General features: G+C 45.8%; 1 pseudogene; it reads left to right on the forward strand.

The window, feature by feature from the left end:
- Positions 1-22,235: 22,235 nt before the first annotated feature.
- LOC120581034 (uncharacterized) lies at positions 22,236-22,354 on the forward strand (annotated as a pseudogene).
- The last annotated feature ends 204 nt before the right edge of the window (positions 22,355-22,558 follow it).

Raw genomic sequence — 22,558 nt, forward strand, 5'->3', positions numbered from 1 at the left:
CTTGTGTTGCGTCTCTCCAGTCTCTGTCCTTATGTTTACATGGCCGTCTCTTCCTTCTTCTCCTTTTCTGCTCTTATAAGGAAATCAGTTATTGGATTTAGAGCCACCCAGGTAATTCAGGATGAGCTCGCCTTCTGATTCTAACCCTCATTACATGTGCAAAGACCCTGTCTCCAAATTAGGTCATATGCACAGGTTCTGGGGGCTAGGATGCGGATATATCTTTGGGGGCCACCTTTCTGCCCACCTCCCCCAACAGATGGTTACATGTAATGCGGAGCCTGACAGAGCGGAAGAGTGAGAGGGCACGTCCGGGTAGGGAGAGGCGAGGAGAAGGGTGAGGGAGGGCCTCGAAGGCCCCAGTGGTAACACACAGCCACCAGTCCTCCGAGGTATCACGCTATCGATGGCGATGAGTATAATGAGGCCTGAGAGGATGCTCCTGGGGCTCCCCGTGGGGTCCGGTCCTGCGCCTCGCCTCTCACATCCTGGGCTGCAGTGCTGCCGCCGGCCAGGTTTCACGCCGTGGCTGGTTTTGATTGTCTGCTCTGTGTTTCCTCATTGGATCGGTTACCTCGTGCTCTATACCCTGAGTGACTACAAGCAGCAGTCTGTGTTTTACAACACCCAGGAAGCCCGAGTTGGCTCCGAGGACCGAGTCAGCAGGCAGGGCTTGTAGGAAGAAGAACTCTTCCACGTGGGGCTGGCTGCGTAATTGGGGCGGGGTGGGGCGGGGAGAATAAATGGAACCCTGAGGTCTCTTGTTCAATAATTATGAATTTCAGGATAGCAACAGCTGGGTATTAAACCTGGAGCATGGCCCTTCCGACAGACTCCTGAGGGACACTGGGCTGCAGGTACAGGGACCTCACCTGAGTAACGAAGGCTTAGGGCAAGCAGTGAGCTGAGCTACCAGGGCATGGAAACATTCCCCAGCCACTCTGCATGCTGAGGGGGAGCTCACCGTGAACCTCTGCGCCCTGAGTCCTCATCTGTGAAATGGGAGAACAAGGGCTGGAAGTGGACAGAACTGGTGGGAGGATTTTAGGTGAATTTCTTCAGGGGCTCCCCAGATCCTGGTAGGTCCTATCCATGTTAGCTGTCCTGACCATTAAGTTTAACCAGGCTCCCCTCACAACCCTCCAGGGCTAGCACAGCACCTGCACATCATAGGGGTTCTGCTGTATTTTGCTTATAAATCAATGAGGCCCGAGTACAAGAATGAATGAAAGAAGGCAGAAGTCCAAGGTATGTGGCACCCTGGGGTCCTTACTGGCTCCTCATTTGAGTCTTCTGCTCATAGCATGAATCAACTTGAACCTTTCATAAATTAAACAGCTCATCTCCCACCCTCTACCCCATGCAAATGCACACACTACTGCAGCCCCAGCACACACACGTGTTTATTTTCTTCGCCCTTCACACTTCTCCTTTTATGGTTCCTCCAGTCCTGATCCTAAGACTTGTCTGATTTTGTTCAGAGCCATAAGCACAGCACTGAAGGGACACACCTAGTCTTCACACGGCAGGTCAATTGGTAAGGCAGAGGGGCATTCCAACCCTGGGCGCCCATGGGGTATTTCGTGGTTGCCTACCACACTAGAACACATGAGGAAGAACAGAAAAGTCAGAGATATGGGTGGAGTTCATCCTGTAAGGAGCCCGCAATGTGATGTAGAGGAAGGAGCAAGGTCTACGTGGTGTAGGGGAAGGAGCCAATGGTCTACGTGGCTTAGAGGAAGAAGCTTATGGTCTATGTGGTGTAGGGGAAGGAATCCATGGTCCACATGGCATAGAGGAAGGAGTCCATGGTCCACATGGCGGGGAACCATGGTCCACATGGTATAGAGGAAGGAGCCCATGGTCCACACAGTGTAGAGGAAGGAGCCCATGGTCTACGTGTTGTAGAGGATAGAGTCCATGATCCACCTGATGAACCCCCAGCCCAGTATAAATGAATTGGTGATGGCTGACAGTCTTGGAGATGGAACTTTCCTTGGCCTGAAAATTGAATACCTTGACCTGCATTGTCCATAATAGCAGCTCCCAGCCACATGTGGCTACTGAGCACTAAAACATGGTTGATCCTAACTGAGATGTGCTGTAAGTGTGAAGTGCCTGCTGTATTTTGAATAATTAGTATAAACATTTAAAATATCTCAACAATTCTTAGGTTAATTATAGGATGGTAGATTTTGGACATATTGGGTTAAACTATTTTTTAATTAATTCTACCTATTTTCTTTTACTTTTTTTGTATCATGGTTGCTAGAAAAAATTTAAATTACATATGTGGCTTTAATTGTATTTTTATTGGACAACAGTGGCCTAAACGCTTCCCTTTTTCACATACATGAAATAATTTATTCTTTTCAAAGAGCCCTGTGTGCTTCCCTTGCTTCATTTGATCTCCCAGCCGTGTAAGGTGAAAATTACTTATCTTCATTTTACAGACAGACATGAACTCCTTGGAGACACAGGAGATCTCAGTATGTTGGGAAGAGTCCAACCTAGAACGAGACCTCCCCCCACGGTCAGGGTGTGTCCCTATCCTCCTTGGAGGGCCCACCCCCAACTCCAGTCTCCCCATCTGGGGCTCCATGCATCCCAACCTGGGCCTGCCAAAGCCTTACAGTGTGCCCAGACTCGGAGTCCTTTCAGGAGTCTGCACTTCCAGGGGACCTCTGGCTGTGAAGAAAGTAATACCCTTCCCTTCCCTCCCCACCACCCTGCAACCCTGTCCTGCAGCCCACCCCTCCCCTTCACTGTCAAAAGAGAGCGCTGCCACATTGTCCTGCTGAGTCCTTTCTCCATTAGGGTAATTGTTGACAGGAACGTGTCACAGAAGAAGATGGATGCTGGTTATGTCCCATAAGTCCTCAGACCTTGATGCCAGAGGTGGCCCTGAAAGGCCTTTTCTCAGTAAATTACTGCATTTATTTAGCCCTTGAAGGGTTGTATCCAGGGCCTGCCAGGCCAAGGAGGCGGCCACGTCTAGTCCCTCCTAGACAGCCATCAGTTCCGGATAGGGACTACCCCTAGATACACCGCTCTCTTCACCAGAGGTGACATCAGACCCAACCTGGTTCAAACACCCTACCTTTGGCATTCCTTTACGCACTAGAAGCGCATTGTGTTATTCTTTTTCAGCCTCAGACGTGGTTCTAATAGTAGTACATTCACGTTATTTACAGCAGCATAGTGTAGTGAAAAGATCACAGACTTGGGGGTTTCCAAATGCCTCTTATGGCTCCCCCACATTCTTCCTGGGCGGGAGCTAACAGCCATTCTTTACAAAGTGCCCGCCCCACCCTGTGCCCAGCACTTGGAACAGCCTTCGATTAGGATTTGGTGACCCTGTTTTCTAAAGGAGGAAACAGAGGCAGGCGTGGTGACGTCATAGCCAGGAAATGGTGAAGGAGACCACTGCCCGTCAAGTCTTTTTTTTAATTAAAAAAATTATTTTCAGTTATAGTTGGTATACAATATTATATTAGTTTCAGGTGTGCAACATAGTGATTAGACATTTATATATCTTATGAAGTGATCGCCATGATAAGTCTGGCACCACACATAGTTATTACAATATTATTGACTATATCTCCTATGCTGTACTTTACATCCCCATGACTATTTTTAAAATTAAGTTTATCGAGGGTCACGTTAGTTAATAACATTACATAAATTTCAGATATACAACTCCATAATATATATTTTGTATGAAGAAGGTTAAGGGTAAAGGGGGTTGAATAAATGGAAGGAGACTAGACTTTGGGTGGTGAGCAGACAACGTCAAGGGCCTTACACGGTGCCAACTCTGGAACAATGCACGAGACCCTATTGTTCCCACACTGGGATCGTTATATAGATGAAGATGGCAGGACCTTGTCTCTGGAAAGATGCTATTAAAAGAAGCCTGAACTACAGAAATGGGAACTCTCCTGTATTGCTGGTGAGAATGCAAAATGGTGAAGCTGCTGTGGAAACCACCTGGCAGCTCCTTAAAAAGTTAAACATAAGTCACCCCGTGACCTGCCAACTCCACTCTGGACGTACACCCAAAAGATCGGAAACAGACATTGAAGCAGAATCTTGTTCATGAATTCACAATTGCCAAAAGCTAGAAACCACCCACGTGTCAATCAACAGATGAGTGATATATCCATACAATGGGATGTCATTTAGCCATAAAAAGGAAGGAAGTGCTGGTACTTACCACAACGGGGTTGAACCTTGAAAAGATTACGCTAAGCGAAAGAAGCCAGACACAAAAGGATTATATATTGTGTAATTCCACCGATACAAAATATCTAGAATAGACAAATCTGTAAACCTACAGAGATAGAAAGTAGATTAGTGGTTGCCAGAGGTTGGGGGAAGGAGGAATGGAGAGTGACAACTAATGGGTTGGGCATTTCCTTTTGAGAATTAGATAGAGGTTGTTGATTGCACAATATGGTGATTGTGCAATCATGGTACTAAATGCCACTGATTTGTACACTTTAAATGGTTCATTTATGGTATGTTAATTCCACCTCAATATTTTTTTTTTTAAAGGATCAAAATAAGTCTGGGTGAGCAGAAAGCTGGACAACAAGGGCCGTGTGTTAATTAATTGACTCTTGAATTGCAGATTTTCTATGAGATATGGAGCAGGAGGGCTCCGCACCGCCCACCAGACACCCTGTGCTGTTTTCTGTTTCCTTAGGGCAAAGCCGTGTCCCTTCTTCTTGATGCCTCATGTCATCTGGACAAAAAAATACTAAGTAACAGGCAAGTGGCCAGGCACTGGGGCTCTGGCTAGGGCAAGCCACCGCCAGCTTCACAGACATTCACTCTGCTGAAGCCACGGCCCCATCATAGAGTGTGTGGACACTGAAGGCTAATTCTAGGCTCCAGAATTTTCTTGTCTAGGACCGGTTATTCTTTAACAGGGGCAGGCTCCTTATCTCAAGTTTCCTTCAACCACAGTAGGAGAGTTTGCAAGCCATTTTCCCACCTACGAGTCTCATCGGACCTCTCGATGCCGCTTCCCCCTGCTCCCAGCTCCCCCTCAGGCCTCTTAGCAAATTCCCCACAGGCAGTCAAGATTAATAACTGCCCAGAGAGTCCGTCCCAGCCCCCATCACCTGAGCTCTGCAAAGGGAATTAGATGCTTTTACCGAAAGAGCACCAGGTTCTGCATTTCATAACACCCAGTAGTTCTCTCCCAGGGCCTTCTAGCAGATGGGTGTAGAGCTTTCTTCGGAGACGGGGCTCAGAACGAAGGTGTTAGGAAGTGAAGTCAGGTATTTCAGAACCAAATTGATGACTCAAAATCCTTATGTAAATTATTGAAAAAAAAAGAAAAGAAGAAGAAGAAAAAAAGAAAAGAAAAGAAAGAAAAGAAAAGAAAAGAAAAGAAAAGAAGAAAGAAAAGAAAAGAAAAGAAGAAAAGAAAAAGAAAAGAAGAAGAAAAAGAAAGAGCTAAGCTAAGCCGGATAAAAGATCTCTAACTCTGTTTTGACAAAACAAATTAAAGACGTACGTTCTCTCTCCTGCCAATCTCAGATAAATCAGATTAACCACCTCTGAGGCCAGTTAATTAATACTCCTGAACTTAAAGATCCCTACTCTGATCATAACATCCCTCATGCGAAACATATTGAGTTGCCGCCTCAGCTCGTGGGTTCATGTGGGTTTATGTCAAAGGATTTACGGTCGCAACATTATTTATAACAGTGACTATTCAAGAACAAATTACGTGCCCATCAGTAGAGAATGGGTTAAATAAGTATACGAGGAATTACTAGGTAGACATGAATATTATGTCCTTGCTGCATTTTTGTCCGGCTTTCCTGTCCCCCGGCAAAATCAGCTTCCCTCTCTGGACTCTGCCTGCTTTATCACCCACGACAGGATTCGACTTTTCAATTCTAAAAAATATATATTATATATATTTAAAATGTATAATAATATTTTAAAATAGAAACAATTCATGATACAATAGTAATGATGGAAGAAGATCTCAAATTATATAATGATTCAAACAGATATACAGAGAGAGGGGCAATGGGAAAGAGACAGAAGTAAAATATAGCAAAATACATAAAGCCGTTAAACCCAGGATGGCAGGATTATAACTGATGAATACATTCTTCTTTAAATGTTTCCGTTTTTTAATAAACTTTTTATAACGAATGCTTCGTTCTATAATAAACGTGCCGTGGTACTCATTTTACGACAGAAATGATCGTGTGTGCGCTTAGATCCCTGCCCGTTGCGAGCTAAAATGACGAAAGGAAGTCGCGGGAGGAGCATACGTCTGGTGGATTACATGACACATCACATTTTTTAAGTTAACGGTTCTCACGTGGAGACTTGTCTTTCCAGGAGGCAGGTGTGGGTTGTGGAAAACGCCCTGGTTTTGTGGGGTGGGAGAGCAAGTTCCAGACATGGTGCTAGGTAGCCCTTAATTGTTTGTTTGCCAAAACTTCTTGCGGCCTCATCTGTGAAGTAGAAATAAAACCACACCGCCTGGTTAGGACTCCACTGCGGGTCCCAAGCTCCAGGAAGGGGCCCTACGTGCTGGGCACAATGGGGGTGGACACTGACGTCCTGAGTGTGGTCCCCCTCTTCTGGGTGGAACCTGTCCACTTATCTGGTCCCTGCTCGGCCCTCTGCAGCCCTGCCTGGGCCATCTTCAGCTGGTGGGGACGCGGTGAGGGCCTGAGAAGGGCTCCTCGTCCTTGTTCCCTCCTCTGCACAAGCCTCAGCCCTAACACCGACTTGCCGGATGCTGGCACCTCGTGGCCTGCCCTTCCCTGGGCCTCATTCCTTCACAGTGAGGGGGTTGCTAGGGTAACATTTCCAAAACTTCATCATGCGGGATTTTGCTATATCTGTTTGCTTATCGACTTAATTATCTCTCTTTAAATCCACTCGTTTGAATTCTTTTACTTAAATATTTTAAAAGGCAACTTTCTATTGCTCTCACAAGTGGAAAAGGATCACCCACAACATAACCGTACAAATAAACTCAGTGACAACGAAATGACGTTACTGAATTCTGGTGACACCGGAGCCTGATGAATTTCTGTTCCCAAGGCCATGCCACAGAGGTGTAAGATGGCATAGCCATAAAGGGACACTTTCTTTTTGCTATAATCTGGCAGCTGGAAAGCGACATGAGAGAGAAATGACATTGCGGCGTATGATGGAATCTGTGTACTCTCCTGCCCGGCTCCTTGTAGAAATGAGCCACGAAGAACCTGACCCTGGGAAGGGGTCCACTCCCCACCAGGCCTATGAATCCTGGCAGGGTTCCGGGGGTGAGGGCCACTTGGTTCGCATTAGGCTCCCAAACAATGGAGGATGTTAAGCTGTTTGTTGTTTCAAGTCAGCAGAATTAGCAGAGACTTCATGCCTGGTACTAGCCTCCTTCAAGTGATACAAATTGTTCTCAACTCTCTTAATAGCGATACTCTTAAATGTTGAAAGAGCACAGCCCGTTAAGGGGCCAGACAAAGTTTAGAGACCCTGGAGAGAAGCAGTGGGGCTTCCAGCGTGGTCAGCCACACAGGCCAGGCACGCAGAGGGAGTTTCCCTGTGTATCTGGGGAGGACGCGTAGCTCAGCCCACAGTGCTGTGATTCCACTGGACACCATATGCCAGATGCTTGACACACACCTTACTTCGCCTACTCCTCACTGCACCCTGCAGGTGGAGAGCATTCCGTCCATTTTACAGATTTTTGAAGGGAGCTCAGAGAGGTTCTGTAATTCTATGAGAAAGCATCATTCATCTATACACCCGTTTAAAAATACACACTAAAGCCATACGCATTGTACACAGTTCTAGGCACTGGGGATACATCAGAGAACCCAACAGACAAAAATCTTCAACCTCATGGAACTTACATTCTCCGGGGAGGTGTAAACATCAGATATTCGGATGTCAGGTAGTGCTAAGTAAAAGGAAGGAAGGGAGGGAGGGTTAAAGGCATTGTCCGTGCTCCATCAAGCCCCCTCAGATCCCTCTTTGCCATTTTGGGTGAATAACACAGGTGGATTGTACCTGTGTCATCTCCTGGAAGTGAAATTGTACTACAGTTATGGCAAAGTGTCACTACTGGGGTGGAAGATGTCACCACTGGGGGAAACTGGGTGAGGGTACAAGGATCTCTTGGCATTATTCCTTAAAACCAAATTTGACTCTCCAAAGACCTCAAAATGAAAAGTTCTCACAAATTTGAAAATTATCTTTGACAAAATAACAAAAATAATAACTCTTGTGTGTTGAGTGCCTGGAGAGACTAGAAAAGCTGATGGTTAACAGCCCCTCAGCCAGAGGGCCCGGGTTCAGGTCTCAGCTCCACGTGGGACCTTGTTTAAATTTCACGACTGCTCTGTACCTCGGTATTCACATCTGAAAAAGGGTTCAGAGGGGTACCTTCTCCTTCCGCTTGGCATAAAGATTGGGTTCATGGGCAAGTGCCCTACCTGTGCTGTTTGTTTATTATTGTTTCGACTCTGTGGAAGACTTCAGAAGGCTCTGAGCTGGGCTTTGACAAACGTGGAGGCTTCACAGCCACATTTCAGACATAGGATTTGGCCCATGTTACAGCTCAGGGGCTGGGGGTCTCCCAAAGCTGAGGTTAAATGGCAGGCCTTCATGAGGAGGGTATTCTGGACCCGGGCTGCCGCATGCTCGGCCCTGCACACCCCTGGGAAGTTGAGGCCCGGCCCTTGGACTCCAAGACTGCGGGAGGTTCAGCTTTGGGGGCCCTGGCTCTGCAGAAACCATAGCCCCTGTGAAGAAACGCTGAGATATCTTGTCCTCTGAGCATGATGGGATTTAGAGATTTCCCAAATCTCTACGAAGTGAGGGGCCAGTGTGTCTTCCCACCATCTCGTAGACAAACTGGAACCGAAAGTCCTCTTGCTTCCAGAGTCAGAACGGCCGAGGGTCTGCCACGTCGGCCCCTTCTGCTTCTTTTAAATCCTGTTGTGATTTGCTTTCTGTCTCAAGGCTGAAGGTTTATCCCAGCAAAGACTGGTTTGGTATTTTCAGAAAGGGTTCTTCTCTTCCCTGAGAACAAACAGACCCCAGCTGGTCACAATCTGTATGCCCAAGGATGGAGGAGGGAATCGATGTCCCTGACTGTGGAGGGTGGGGGCTCCAGACACAGGCGGGGGCACCCTCCGCACCACTGAGCTGTCGGCCTTGCCGGTCTCACTTTATGAAAGGAGAAACTGAGGCCTCACAGGGAGCAGTAGAGCTGGCTGGGGCTGTTGCTCTGACACCATCTAAGAAATCTGACTTAACACTAGTGACATTTTCTAGTTCAATGCCATCCTCTCTTCTCGGTACTGCTGACCCGTGGAGCCAGACCTCCTGGGCTCACATCAGACCTCAGGTACCTACTCTGTGTGCTTTGAACAAGTCATTTGTGCCTCAGTTACCTCAGCTGGGAAATGGATACGATACCTGCCCCGAAGGGCCATTGCCACTGTGGAATGAATTAAGCCATGGGAGGCTCCCAAAACAGGGCTGGGTTTCTAGATACTCTACGTATGTCAACTCTCTTTAATGAGGCTTGCGATTTACAAGAAAGCAAGCGGGCTAATGAAGATCATCATTACTTAGAGCAGATACCTGGGATGTATGTTTCAACTCATCCAGGTTTGAATCTTTCCAGCAGATTTTTGAGTTTTCTTTGCTTTGTCTCAGTACATTTACCAAGAAAGAGAAAACCACGTGCCGACACGAGGCAGCCCCGTGGAAGTCACATTCTCGGCTCAGAACCTGTTTGGGCTGGTCCTGTTCGTTGTCTCCGTTTGGATGGCGAAGCCCTGGGTTGGGGTTGGGTGCACGAGTTAAAGAGGGCTCCTTCATGCAGACCCCACCAGCGAAGGGGACAGAGCAGACTCAGTCATCTTGGAAATATTTCCCACGCTGAGAGTGTTTCCGCTTCACCAAGACCCAACCCGAAACACCCTCGCTGGGGTACACCGCTTCCCCCAAGTCTGGTATGACAGAGATGATGCTTCTTTATAGCTGCCGTGGCCTCTGCAGCAAGGCAAGCCCACCACCCAGACGGCGCGTCTTCCGAGTGTGTGAATTAAAAACAAACAAAGCCGCTGAAGCCGCTGGTTAGTCGAGTGGAAGCTCACATCAGAAATCTGAATGTCGAAGTTTAGGCTCCAGGCAGCGGGTCTCGGTTGCTGACCACGAGCTGGTAAAAACTACTGAAGCCGGGTCCCATGCCCAGCCTAACATTTCCCAAATCTCTGGGGCGGCGCGCCTGGCAGTGCTCTCTAGGGAGTCATGAAGGACAGTCAGGATTACGGGCCACTAGACGGGGGATGGGAAGCTTGGGATGGAAACAGCAGGAGACTAGGTGTCTCTGGCAGACGTGGGCAGCCAAATGGTGAAGGGGAGAATAAGCCGAGATCTCAGCTGCCTCCCCATCCTTCCCCTCCGCTGCGAGCCCTTCCTGCCAGCCTTTCTTCATCTCCCCATTCTTCCCAGCCGGCCCCACCCCACCCCCACCAGACTCGGTCTTCTCTGCTCAGCCCCCTATGGCACCGCCCGCCTCTCCCTCGCCACGGTCTCTAACCCTGAAGCTTTCTTCTTCGCCAGTCCATCTGTCACCCCGTCCCCTGGCCTTTCTAGTGTCTCCTCCCTGTGTCCCAGGCAGGCCACACATCCAGTCCTACAGATACCTCCTCCTTCCGGGCCTTCGGTCTCTCGTGCTTTGATGCTCGCGAGGTGTAAGGTTGTGCAGCCGCAGTTGGGGATGGAAACTAGGCTCCCTTGTTGGTCTTCCTGATGAATTGAAGCAGGACATTGGGCTTTTCTAAAGCAGCTTGTCTGCCCCACCCAGAGTCCCAGGTCTCCCTTGGAGAACCTCCTTCATACGGCATTTTCAGCTATACTTTTCCCTTTTGGATGACAAAGGTCTGAAAAGTTAAGTGGAGAAGGAATTGTTAGGCTGCCTGCTGTCCTGCTGTGCTGCTCAATGTCTGTCACCAGGGCCACTGTCCCTCCAGCAGTAGGCACAGTGGGTAGGAGGTCTGCTAAGAAGGGGCCAGTGACACCTCTCAGGAGTAAGGAGGTGATGCGTGGAATGTGCCTAGAGTAGCACCCGGCCCTCCCTCCAGGGCTCCAGGGCCATCACTCCGTACCCACCTCCCAGCAAGGCGTCACCAACACGTTCGCAGGACACTTTCCTTTGCTGCCCCTACTGTTGTCCCGTGTGACTTCACAGGAAGGAACCGGGGTCTGAGCTAAAAAGCAAACTGCTCCTCTGTGTTGGGGGATGGGAAGAAAATCTCACAAGCAAGGGCCCCAGGAAGAGGAGGTTTCATGGAGGGAATCTGCAGGGTCTTGCGCTGCTTAGAGAGAAGACGTGACTAAATTTCAGGCAGATGAGTCAGGGTGGGTCTGTCCATCGTGGATTCCTGTCGGGTCCATGTGCCAAGTCCATTGACAACAAAAATGATACAACGAATAAAAATATCAACTTGTACTTTCGAAGCACCTTAGATTGCCCTCAATATGGGCCAACTATTCTAAGGCAACATTTAAAGATGAAAGAAGAAAGACATTGAGTAATTCACGTCCCCAAAGCTCGCACTCACACTGTGGCCTGGGAAGGACTTAACCAGCCCTCTCAGGTCTGGCTTAGAGCTGATTCTCAAATGCTCTGTTCCCATACGTCGAAGTTTAATGAGCGAGGGGTGGTTATCGAGAGGGGCAAAGGATCTCATCACTGGGACGAGCCTCAGCACGTTATCAGCCACCTCCCTTTTTACAAAAGGAGAAATAAGGACGGGCCCGTGGTCTAGCAGAAAATGAAACAACACCCCATCTCCCACCTCCCTAAACTCTGAGGAGACCCCAGCTCTGATCTGGCTGCACACATGGATGCGTGGCACTGGGAAATGAGAAAGCACACATACCTAGTAAGCTATAGCAAACGTGGGGAAGGGAGGGATTTTATATTCCAAGCGGTTTTTTTTTTTTCTTTTGAATGTAGACATCTGGTGTCCTATAAATAAAATTGAAAACGTAAATATTGTAAAACCCATTAGAGAGTGGTTTTAGGTTTGGCGAGAGCACGGGTCAGCTGCTACCCCGCTGCACCCCACACGCGGGTGTTCCCGGCTCGTAGCACGCACGTCACCCATGTCACCGAGGTGGCCAGGCTGCACTTTGTCTGATGAATAAACATTAAAACATGGGTCAGTTGTCTCATATTTGTTACATTGCATTAACAGTTTTCCATAGCTACCTACAAAGCTTTCTGCTTTCATTTTATACATGGAAAAAAAAAATAATTTGCGAAGGGAGAACATCACACTTTTTGTCATAAGAACACAAATTCCTGTGCTCACCAATTAAGACCCAAGCCATGCCGTCAGCCAGATTTCTAATATCAAGTTTAAAATGCTCATCAAAAGATGTTTTCTGTTCGAGACATATTAAATGAGCTTTATTTAATAATGCTCAATTCGACTTATCCAATTTAAATATTTGCTCTGATCAGCAGCTATTTGATCCCAGCTTCATTTCGGGCGGCAGAATCATTTCTCTGGGTTATTTTTCTTTGGTGCAAGGTTGATCCTGGAGGCAGAGTAACTGCTCTCGAGTTCTCTGCATTTCTCTACGCTTTGCTGTGGGTGGAAAGGAATAGAGCCATAAAAAGCTGTACTGAAGGCTGCTTTTATAATGTTTACTTTGCGTGTCCTCACGTCTGTCTGGCTGAAGACAGACAATATCATTGCAAAGACTCCCCCTAACCAGATAATTATAAGAAGTTTTTTTTTTTTCTTTTTCTTTCTTTTTTTTTTTTTTTTTTTAAGTAGAGCACCAAAATGTAAAGAAATTCCCATGGAGGTGTTCTTTTCAAAACGTATTCTGCCATCTGCTTTCCCCCATTCAGGGACTTTTATATAACAAGTGGATGGTCATTCATTAGGAGTCAAGGATTTTAAGACAGTGGGGAGAAGAGTTGCTTTAATATTTTAATTCAATATGTCATAAAAAGAAGGAATGCTGCTTTGATTTCTACTAACTTTGGGGTTTTACATATAGATCTTTCTGCTATTACTGTTACTATTGTTATGATTTTTACTAGCAAGATATCAAAAAGCAAATCTTTTCGTAGGTTTTCTCTTTGCATGCTGCCTTCGAAAATAGCCACCTTGAAACTTGTGGCCCTGGTGCCCCCTTTAGATATCGTAAAGCCATCCATAATGACATAAAACACTGTCAGCTTCACTCCCTGATCCGAGCCCCGGGCCAGTCAGCCAGTGGAGCGGGTCTGAGTATCTCTGTTCATCATCGGAGCGACCTCTGTAAGGGCCTCTACTCCAGAGTGGGAGGGGGTCTTTCCTGGTGAAGGGGGCGTTTATGGGTGCAGGCCTGCCGGGTTTATGGACCTGGCTGGGGAGGGTGCCGCCTACCCCGCCTGCAGCCTTCGGCCAGGCCTGAAGTGTTTACCGCCGGAGTGATTTACATCGTCCAGGTGTGCATTCGGGAAACATCTCGGCTCCGAAGCTGACACGGTGATTGCCCTGGATTTGCAGACTTCATCTTTTTTTGTTGTTGTTGTTCATAATGTTCCTGGGGCCAAAGAGGTACCAAAAAAAAAAAAAAAAAGGACTGACCCAAAGTGGTTCGTCTCCTGTGATTTTCACATAGGAGGTTCTGAGGAACCTCTTAGCCCAAAGCCCTGTGTCCCGTCCAGATGGGGGGACTTCGCTGTCACCGAAACTGTGGCTGTCCCCTGACCTCTCGTCACACTAATTTCTTCTGTCAGTTTGTTCTTCGGCCTTTCGGGAGCTGTGCGGGTCTCCGCCAAGGGTCCTCGCCGCTGTTTCAGCACCCCGGCGCTTTCCACGGGGTCCTGCCAAGCAGATCCTTTCCTTATTCGGGGTTCTCAGGTAACACAGACACGTTTTCCAGAGTGAACCTGGGATGGAGGTGTTTGCGCCGCGTGGGGCGGCCTCCGCCGGGCACTTACATTCTGAGGGATGCGCTTTGTAGGAACTCCTTACACAAAGGGAACCGCTTTCTGTTATTTTTGTTGACATGTCACTGCAGGTGGTATTGTCACTGTTTTGTCACTGGGTCCCCTGCTGGGAATCCCTCACACCTACACTTCGGCAGCCTTGTGTCATCTGAATACCGAGCTAAAACACGCTTCGAGAAATCAAAATGGGTTTTTTGTTTGTCGAACAATACCAACTTTAAATTTTGTTTTATCATACCCATTCCACCCTATTTAAAGGAATTTGGACATTTATTACATATCATTTGTACATTTGAACTAATCTTTTCTCCAACCATTTCTGATAACTCTGATGAAAAGAAAAGCAAATGTATTTTGCCTCATAGAAATGCACATACACACACAAGCATGGGGGGAAGCGAGATGTTTGCAGAGAAATTGAGAATGATTCCTTGTCATCTTTACAGATACCTTTTTCACCAAGCCAGAGAATACTGGGCTGATTTTAAGAGCTCATTTCAATTTAGCTCTTTCTCTCTCCTTGATGAAATGTCTACAAAACCCATTATTTTGCCTCCTTACACGACCTGCAGACAGAAAGCATTCGGTCAAATGCAGGCGAGTAAACAGTAGGGGCCATCAGATCCAGATTTAGCAAATGATAAATTCTTTCTGCTTGGACTTCTATGGTTAACATAGTCTTTTTAGCCAGTGATTCGAATGCTAAGCAATTCACTTAAAAAGCATTCGAATCTCTCTGTTTGCTCTCCTTCCTCCCAGATTATAAACACGTAAACCTCTCCAACATAAAAAAATATCATCGATTTGCCATACTAAACAGGGAGACATTTTTGCCAGCAGTGACTGTTTAAAATGAACAGCCCCAAGACGAGGAAAAAAATTCCAGCAATAAAACAAAAACCTTTATTTCCAAAAATCAGATTGAAGCCCTCTCAAGTGATGGTGGGCTCCCCAGAAAGATGGTTGCTCTCTGTTACTGCTCACAGCCTCTTTCCAAGAAGAACCATGGAAAACATCACCTTGATCAAAAAAAAAAAAAAATCCAATATTTACAAGAAATATTTTTTTGCATTTGCTAGAGACTTTTTAACTATGTGCCTTTGTGAATCTCTATCCTGAATGTAAATAAGATACTCAAACGGACATTTGTTTGTGAATACAAATACATGAAAATACTTGGAACCACGGTCTGTTTTCGAGAATTGGCTGAGAGCATTGAATTCTCAAACACAACACAGCACCAGTGCTGTTAGGGTACGGCTTTCACTAAACTGCTGAATTCATTTATTTTAACCTCCTCTGGAACTGCCCCAAAAAACAGGTGACTATTGAAAGATTTTTTTTTTTTAATTCTAAATAACAAGGAGGATAAAAACGAATGTCATGCTATGAGGTTTGAACGTTCAAACGTAAAAAGAGAGTTAGCCAGGGTCTGGTAAATGGCTAAACAGATTAGTAGCCCTACTTTTTAACATATAAACATCTGAAACCCGTTTCCTGTTTAAGAAGGAAAAAAAAAGTCTAGGTGGATGACCTCGGGCACTTTTTTTTGATTAACAAATGTGAATTGTACATCACGGTGAAAAAAAATGGCCCACGCTTGGTGGTCTTTCTACAGTCTGTATACGGGAGAGAGAGAAAAAAATACAAAAATAAACGTTACCTTCTCACTTTCAGGGTGGGCAATGCCATTTCTACAGCGGCGTCCAGGGCTCTGGCAAATGTTAAGGCTGTCACCGCAGACAGAATCCCCATGGTCTGTGTGCCTCCACAGAGTCCGAAGGAAGGCAAACATTCCGGGCATTCTTGCTGGCTGCTCCTATCTCCAGGCCTTGGGCTCGGCCCTGCAGACTCGTGTCACTCCGGTCAAGCGGTGTAGGACACGGCTAATCTGAACCCACGCCTTCCCCAGCCAGCCCTGTAGCAGGGTGGAAACCAAGCTGCCGCCTAACCCCGGACGACTCACAAAGTCGATTCTCAACCTTGAGAATGAAGCACCAGCTGCAATGCATTCAGCTAGAAAGAGCTTAGCGTTTCTGACACATTCTGACAAGATATATTTTATACGGTTTGTGCTAAAATTTGATATTGGAAGTTAGGATTCCAATTTTACGTCTCAAATGATAACAATAGCAGCTGGGACCTTTAAGAAATGTGTGTATTTCTTCTATTTAACAGTTACATAATAAAAGCTATTTATGTCAAACACCTTATAAGGGAAAGATTTAGCCCGAATGTCAATATAACATATAATACTTTTTTATATTCAGATAGAAGAAAACATCCATTACCAGTGCTATACATTATTTTGAGTTTGGGCTGTTAGCTAGGTGGGGACTTTAAATTTTTTATATTAGCATCTCCTTGCTTTAATTTACCAATTTCTTGAGTTTTTTAAAAAATATTATTTCCACGTAAAAAATTCTGATATATCATTATTTATTTTTTTCAAGCCCTTCTGATGAAAAGGCACAATAGAGGGACACAATTTTATGCTGTTTGATTCGATTTTTATGATTTCTAAGCATGCAATAAAACATTCACTGGCCTTCATAAAATTGATGATTCTTTTGTTTTCTGAAAGCAATTGTGGTTTTGGAGCGTGACCAGCTGGCCAGAACTTTCTTAATTCTGATGAGCGAACAGGTCGGCAGCTCAGAAGGAAACGCTTTCCCAGTAAAGGATCAAGCGACATCCCAGCTCGTCTGCAGCTAGGTTTGCGAGGGGCTGCGAGTCACCTTCAGCGACACCACACTGATGTTTTCTGAGGAGAATGAGCCTACTGCCCCACAGACAAGGATTCTTGCCAACTGGGGACACTTACAAGTGTCCTGGCAGGCCAATTCTGCCAGGCGGGCTTGTTAGAAAACCCGTTTCCTTCTTATCTTGTCTGCTCAGACGAAGAGCAGAACCCAACTGAGATGAGAGGAGAACCCCAATTAGCAAAGCCAAGGGATTTCCATCCCTCCCGCACTGGCATGCGTGGGTTCAGGTCCCGTCTTCACTTTTCTTTGACTTATCAGACGAGTGTGACTGCGGGTTAATGAGAAAAGCCCATTTGGGCGGTGGCAGAAATGGTCATCTGGGCTTTCTGTTCCCACCCCCTCCTGCTCCTTCACAATGGCATGTGGACTCAGAGGCCGAGGGGACAGTCACAAAAACCACTGCCCCTCAGGCACTGTTGGAACCAGCCGAAATCAACTTAAACTCCGCTAAATACGAGTTTTAATTTCCTTTGTTCTGAAGTCACAAATTGAATGTGATAGCTCCTAAGCAAACATGATTTTAAAAAAATAACTTCTTATTAAGCCTCTCTCTTCTTTTCTTTTTCAGAAAGTTGCATCGGCCTAAATGGAAGGCAATTTCCTTTTCTTCTATAATAAGAGATCCACCAAGCTTCACCTAGTTTCTTCCCCCATTTTATTACCAAATACCAGCACTTAGAAAGGCTATCCCTCTCCTGGTTGATTGCTATACTTAATATATTAAATTTGATGTTGGTTACACGATTATTGTCAGAGAGAATCATGCTCTAGGCAAGGACCTGAAAGCCCATCTGAAGACAGAGTGAATATTTGAAATAAAAATATGCTGGTCCAGAGGTTCCTGCAGACACTTGATATTTGAAACAGCGGCTCTAACTACGTCGTCTCGCATTTTCTCAATGACCTTGAAGTTGACTGTCATTGTCCACACTTAACACGAGGAAACGGAAGGAAAGGAAGATCAGTTCGATTTTGCAGAGAGAAGACGAACGAAGAAGCTCAGCTCTACCTAATAATAATTGGATTAATAACAGGTAGGCTTCATGGAGGCATTGCCAGGTGCCAGGAGATTCGTGCTGTTATATCAGCTTAAGGGAAAAAGCTAATCTGACCCTCACCACAACCCCATGAGGCAGGCATTCTTGTCTTCATTTTATAGATGAGGAAACTGAGGCAAAGAGAGGTCAGGCAATCTCTGAAGACAAGACTGCTGGAAAGTGACAAGGTGATAGTGTCAAGAGCCAGAGCCAGGACGTCTCCTGGCAGAGCCCAGATTGTAGCCTCTGTGCTGTGACGTCAGAGGTCTAATATAAGCAGTTAAAGTCCAGATTGCACTGCCCAGGACTAAACCCCAGCCCGTCACCTGGGCAAGTTACTTCACCATCCTGAGCCTCAGTTTGCTCACCTGTCAGTGGGGGTAATAATGGTCCTCACCTTGTGGAGTTGCTTCAGGATTGCTCAAAAGAGAGCATGAAAAGTGTATGTCACATTGAAAGTAATTGACATGTCATATCAAAAGTACGAGGTCTGTACCTCAGCCTGCACTGCCCAAAGCCCATTCTCCTCTTGCGGAGGAGGTATTAGACGGCAAGTTTTGCTCCAGGAATCCATCTGGGAACCTGGGCCGCATTCTCAAACACCAAGAACCTAAAGCTTTTGGAGGCATACAGTGTGATCCTCCAACAGGAAGGACCTAGCCAATCCCACCAGCATCTGCCCCACGGAAGCCCCAGCTGGCAGCAGTGCCCTGGGATGCCCCATGTCTCAGCCCTTGCAGGGAGGGAAATTTGGAAGACCCAGGCCTCGCCATGGAAGTCACATGATTTGTCACGCATGAAGGCACAGGAGACCCCGCAGGCTTACAGGCCACCCACCAGCCTTTCAGCCACCCTGGCTGCTCCCTGGTTTCTGTTGCATGTTTGGACCACAAACCCCTCAGGGAGCCTTCCTTCTCTACTCTCTTCAAAGTTCACGGCCTTTGTCCTTCAAACACCCGTTAATGGTTGCTCAAAGAGCCCCAGGAACAGTAAACAGCCCAGCATCTCGAGGCTGCTCCTCTGGAGGCATCAGAGGCCTTCTTGACAGAGGCCAGGCAGCATGGCTGCTGGGAGGTTGGGCATCCCGCGGACTTTGTGCCAATCCTGCTTCTGCCTCCTGTGAGCTGTGTTTGCTCAGGCAAGTAGCTTGCCCTCTCTGGATCCCACAGAGGGCATAAAAGGGCAGCTATAATGGGCAAAGTGCTGGTTTGCAATAAATATCAACTCTTGTGTTGCTATTTAATTCAGACTATAAATGGAAAATACCTGAATGTGTTGCGAGCAATTACTCACTTTTAAAAATGTGGTGCAGCCCATCATAAGAAGGGCTAGAAAAAGAAAAGCACAGGTGCAGTGACGTAGCGTGGTGGTTTATATGTGGGGAAACTCTGCCATCTGGAAGCCAGGTTCGGTTTGGTTTGATTTGTGGCCACTTTCCTGCTGTGTGACCCCGGGCATATTGCCTAACATCTCTGGACCTGTTTCCCCATCTGCAAATCATCATGCCTAGTGTTCTTCCTACCTCCCTCCTTTAATTAGCAAATAAAATCTCCCACCACCAAACAAACAAACAAACAAACAAAATACCTTGACATAAACACGCGGTTAAAGTACAATCCCCCCCCCACACACACACACATACAACCACACATACACACAATGAAAAGGATGTTGACATTTTGCAAATAGAAAAACGTCGAAATGTAGATTGATGAGACTGTGGGTGATTTTTTTTCTTTTCTGCTATATATACCTTTGATTAACGTCTTATATCTTTTCTTTCTGACTTTTTCTATGAATTTCTTTTTATATACAGGCAGTTGTAATCATAGATGTGGCTGTATGCTCCACATTGCTCTACAGCTCCCTGCATGGATCCTAAAGTGTATGAACAGGATTCTAATGAGGAACTACACGTCTCTCTATTGCTGTGTATTTTCATTATTTCACGTTCATATGACATGTTTATCACTGTAATAGGAACATTTTACCCACAAAGCTTTTAACCATACTTTGGTTTATTTCTTTGGGATAGAGTAATAGTAGTAACAAAACAGAGTCAAAGGCTATATGATGACCCTTGATACATTTTAATGGTGTCTAAGGAGCCCCCGCAAGGGGATACGAAGCACCTACACCCCAGCAGCCCTCACGGGTCCAAGGCTAGTGGAAGCGGGCCCAGGCCTTTGCCTCTCAATTGAAAGAACCTGCATGAATTCAGACTTTTACCAGGAAGTTGACTTGGTGGGGAAGACATTTTTTTTTCCTTGTTATGCGTTCTTTGGGGGAAATTAGCTTTACGGATGAGATTAGTATCAAGAGAATTATTTACAGAGACTATGGTGCAAACATTTGTAAATATGAACGTATCTTAAAAAATAGAAAAAAAGAAAAACCATAAATTGCCATACCGATGTAAGAATAGACAGTTCCTGAACCACATTAGCTCTTAAAATCCACACCCATTAAATAGTGGAAGGCGGTGGGTGGGGCCAAATCACAGGGGCCAGGGCTGTAAGGCGCATCAGAATCATCTCATCCAGGTCCTTTCCATGCAGCATGCACATGAATTCATGGCTGTCTGGCTAAAGTACAGGTTCAGATTTGGCAGGTCTGGGTGGGGCTGAGATGGTCCATCATTAACCAGCACCCAAGGATGCCGGAAGTCCCTGATCCATGAACCACTCAGAGTGGCCAGAGCTCAGAGCTGAATGACCATTGATTTCACCTGCTTTGGGAGTGTGGCTTCCCAAGCTCCTTGATTTGGAACAAGAGTTCTGGACTTGGACTATACTTTAGAATTACCAGGGGAGGTTTTTAAAAACCTCGGTGCCTAGGCTGCCCTTCGGACTAATTAAATCTAAATATTTGGGGGTAAGGCCCAAGCATCAGGGCGTTTGTAAAGCTTCCAGGTCCTCCAATGTGCAGCTGGTGCCGAGAACGACTGATTTCAATGCTTCCTTCATCAGGGCAGAAAGATCGATTAGTGATTTCTGCCAAGAGAGAGGTGCAGTGGCAGCATGCCGCGAATTTGCCTTCAATGGACTACGTTTGCAGAGGGCGAGGGACTTACCTAAGATTCAACGGAGGTAGAATTAGGATTAGAAACTAGGTCTTCAATGGTTATCTTCAGACTCTGGTTTCTCTTCAAGGTTGAGAAACATAGGTGAAGGTCCTCATCGTAAGCATTCCTTTCAGTTCAAATTTTTCAAGCTCCTATTGAATATTTTGGCCAAAGACAGTTGGGCAGGGGTCTGGCATTGACTTTCTGGCTCAGCAGTGGTGGGGGCTGAGGCTGAGTGAGGAGGAGGCCATGAGAGATTGTGCAATGCCTTGAATTTGACCCAAAAGACAGAACTGTGTCTCGACAGGCTAGGGAATGGGGTCCATTCAAGTGAGCCCCACTCTTTGGGATTCTGGAAATTCGCAAAGAAGAATTCAGACCATGGTAGATTGCCCAAAGGGCAGAGTTAACAGATCCTAGCCCATCTGGACATCCAAATCAAGAACATGATTGAGAAATTTGATATTATTCCAAATGCACTGAGGGTAGAAGTCACAGCAGAGAACTTCTCTGGGGAAAGTATAGACTGAGAAGGGGCAGGGCTAATGGGTGCTGGGAATTTTGTATATCCCTGTCTGGGTATACACATATGTAAAACTAATTATGCTATACATTTAAGATTTGTGCACTTGATATACTTTCCTGAATGTAAATTAAACTTCAAAAAGAAAGAAAGAAAGAAAGAAAGAAAGAAAGAAAGAAAGAAAGAAAGAAAGAAAGAAAGAAAGAAAGAAAGCCAGCCAAGACAGGTGAACCTATATAAAAATTAAGATGGCTGTAAAAGGATAGAAACCCAGAAACAGGAAGAACTTCTACAGATTAATAAGCAAATGACAAACGACCTGATAGAGGGAGAAACTGGGAAATATATGACGAATAAATGAGAAGAAATCAAAGAGGCAATTAACAGAAGATGAACCAATAAAGCAACTCACATTAAATATGCTTAATGTAAAATATAATTGTAACCTTCAGCTCTTTGCTGGATTTCCCTACTTTTTGTGTGGTTTAGTATCGCTTTATGTTGAATTTTATACAGGCACGGGGACAGCACCATAATCTTTTCAGGGTTTGTCTAACTCTGTTCTGGGCTGGATTAAACGTTGAGACTGATCAGGTGATACTTGAGGACTTGGAGAGAATTTTTCTCCTAAGGATGTGAGCTCTCAGAGGTTTTAATCAAGGAGATTCCATGAACTAGCCAGGGTTAGATTAAGCCAAAGCCCTAAACAAGATTTCCAAAAATTTAACTGAAAATAAAAACAATACTAAACTGTAAAGTTGAAATTACACTGAAGCTTTTCCTCTTCTCTTTGATGTATAAATCCATTTAAAAAAAAAAAAAAGCAGTCTACGGCCACGCCACCCTGAACGTGCCTGATTTCGTTTGATTTCGGAAGCTAAGCAGGGTCAGGCCCGGTTAGTACTTGGATGGGAGACTACCTAGGAATACTAAGTGCTGTAGGCGTTAAAATAAATAAATGAATGAATGAATCAGTGAATGAATGAATAAATAAATAAATGAAAATTACAAAACTATTTATATATTAGGAGGAAAGGACCTAGGGGGGCCTGTTTTTCCAGGTGAGCTAAACACAGGTTGCAACGGGAAGCGGAATACAGGTGATGATAGGGAAGCTGAGCAGGGAAACTGGTTTTAGAGAAGTGGGGG

The sequence above is a fragment of the Pteropus medius genome, unplaced genomic scaffold (assembly GCF_902729225.1).
Source record: "Pteropus medius unplaced genomic scaffold, Ma_sr-lr_union100, whole genome shotgun sequence".
In the NCBI taxonomy this organism is placed as follows: Eukaryota; Metazoa; Chordata; class Mammalia; order Chiroptera; family Pteropodidae; genus Pteropus; species Pteropus medius.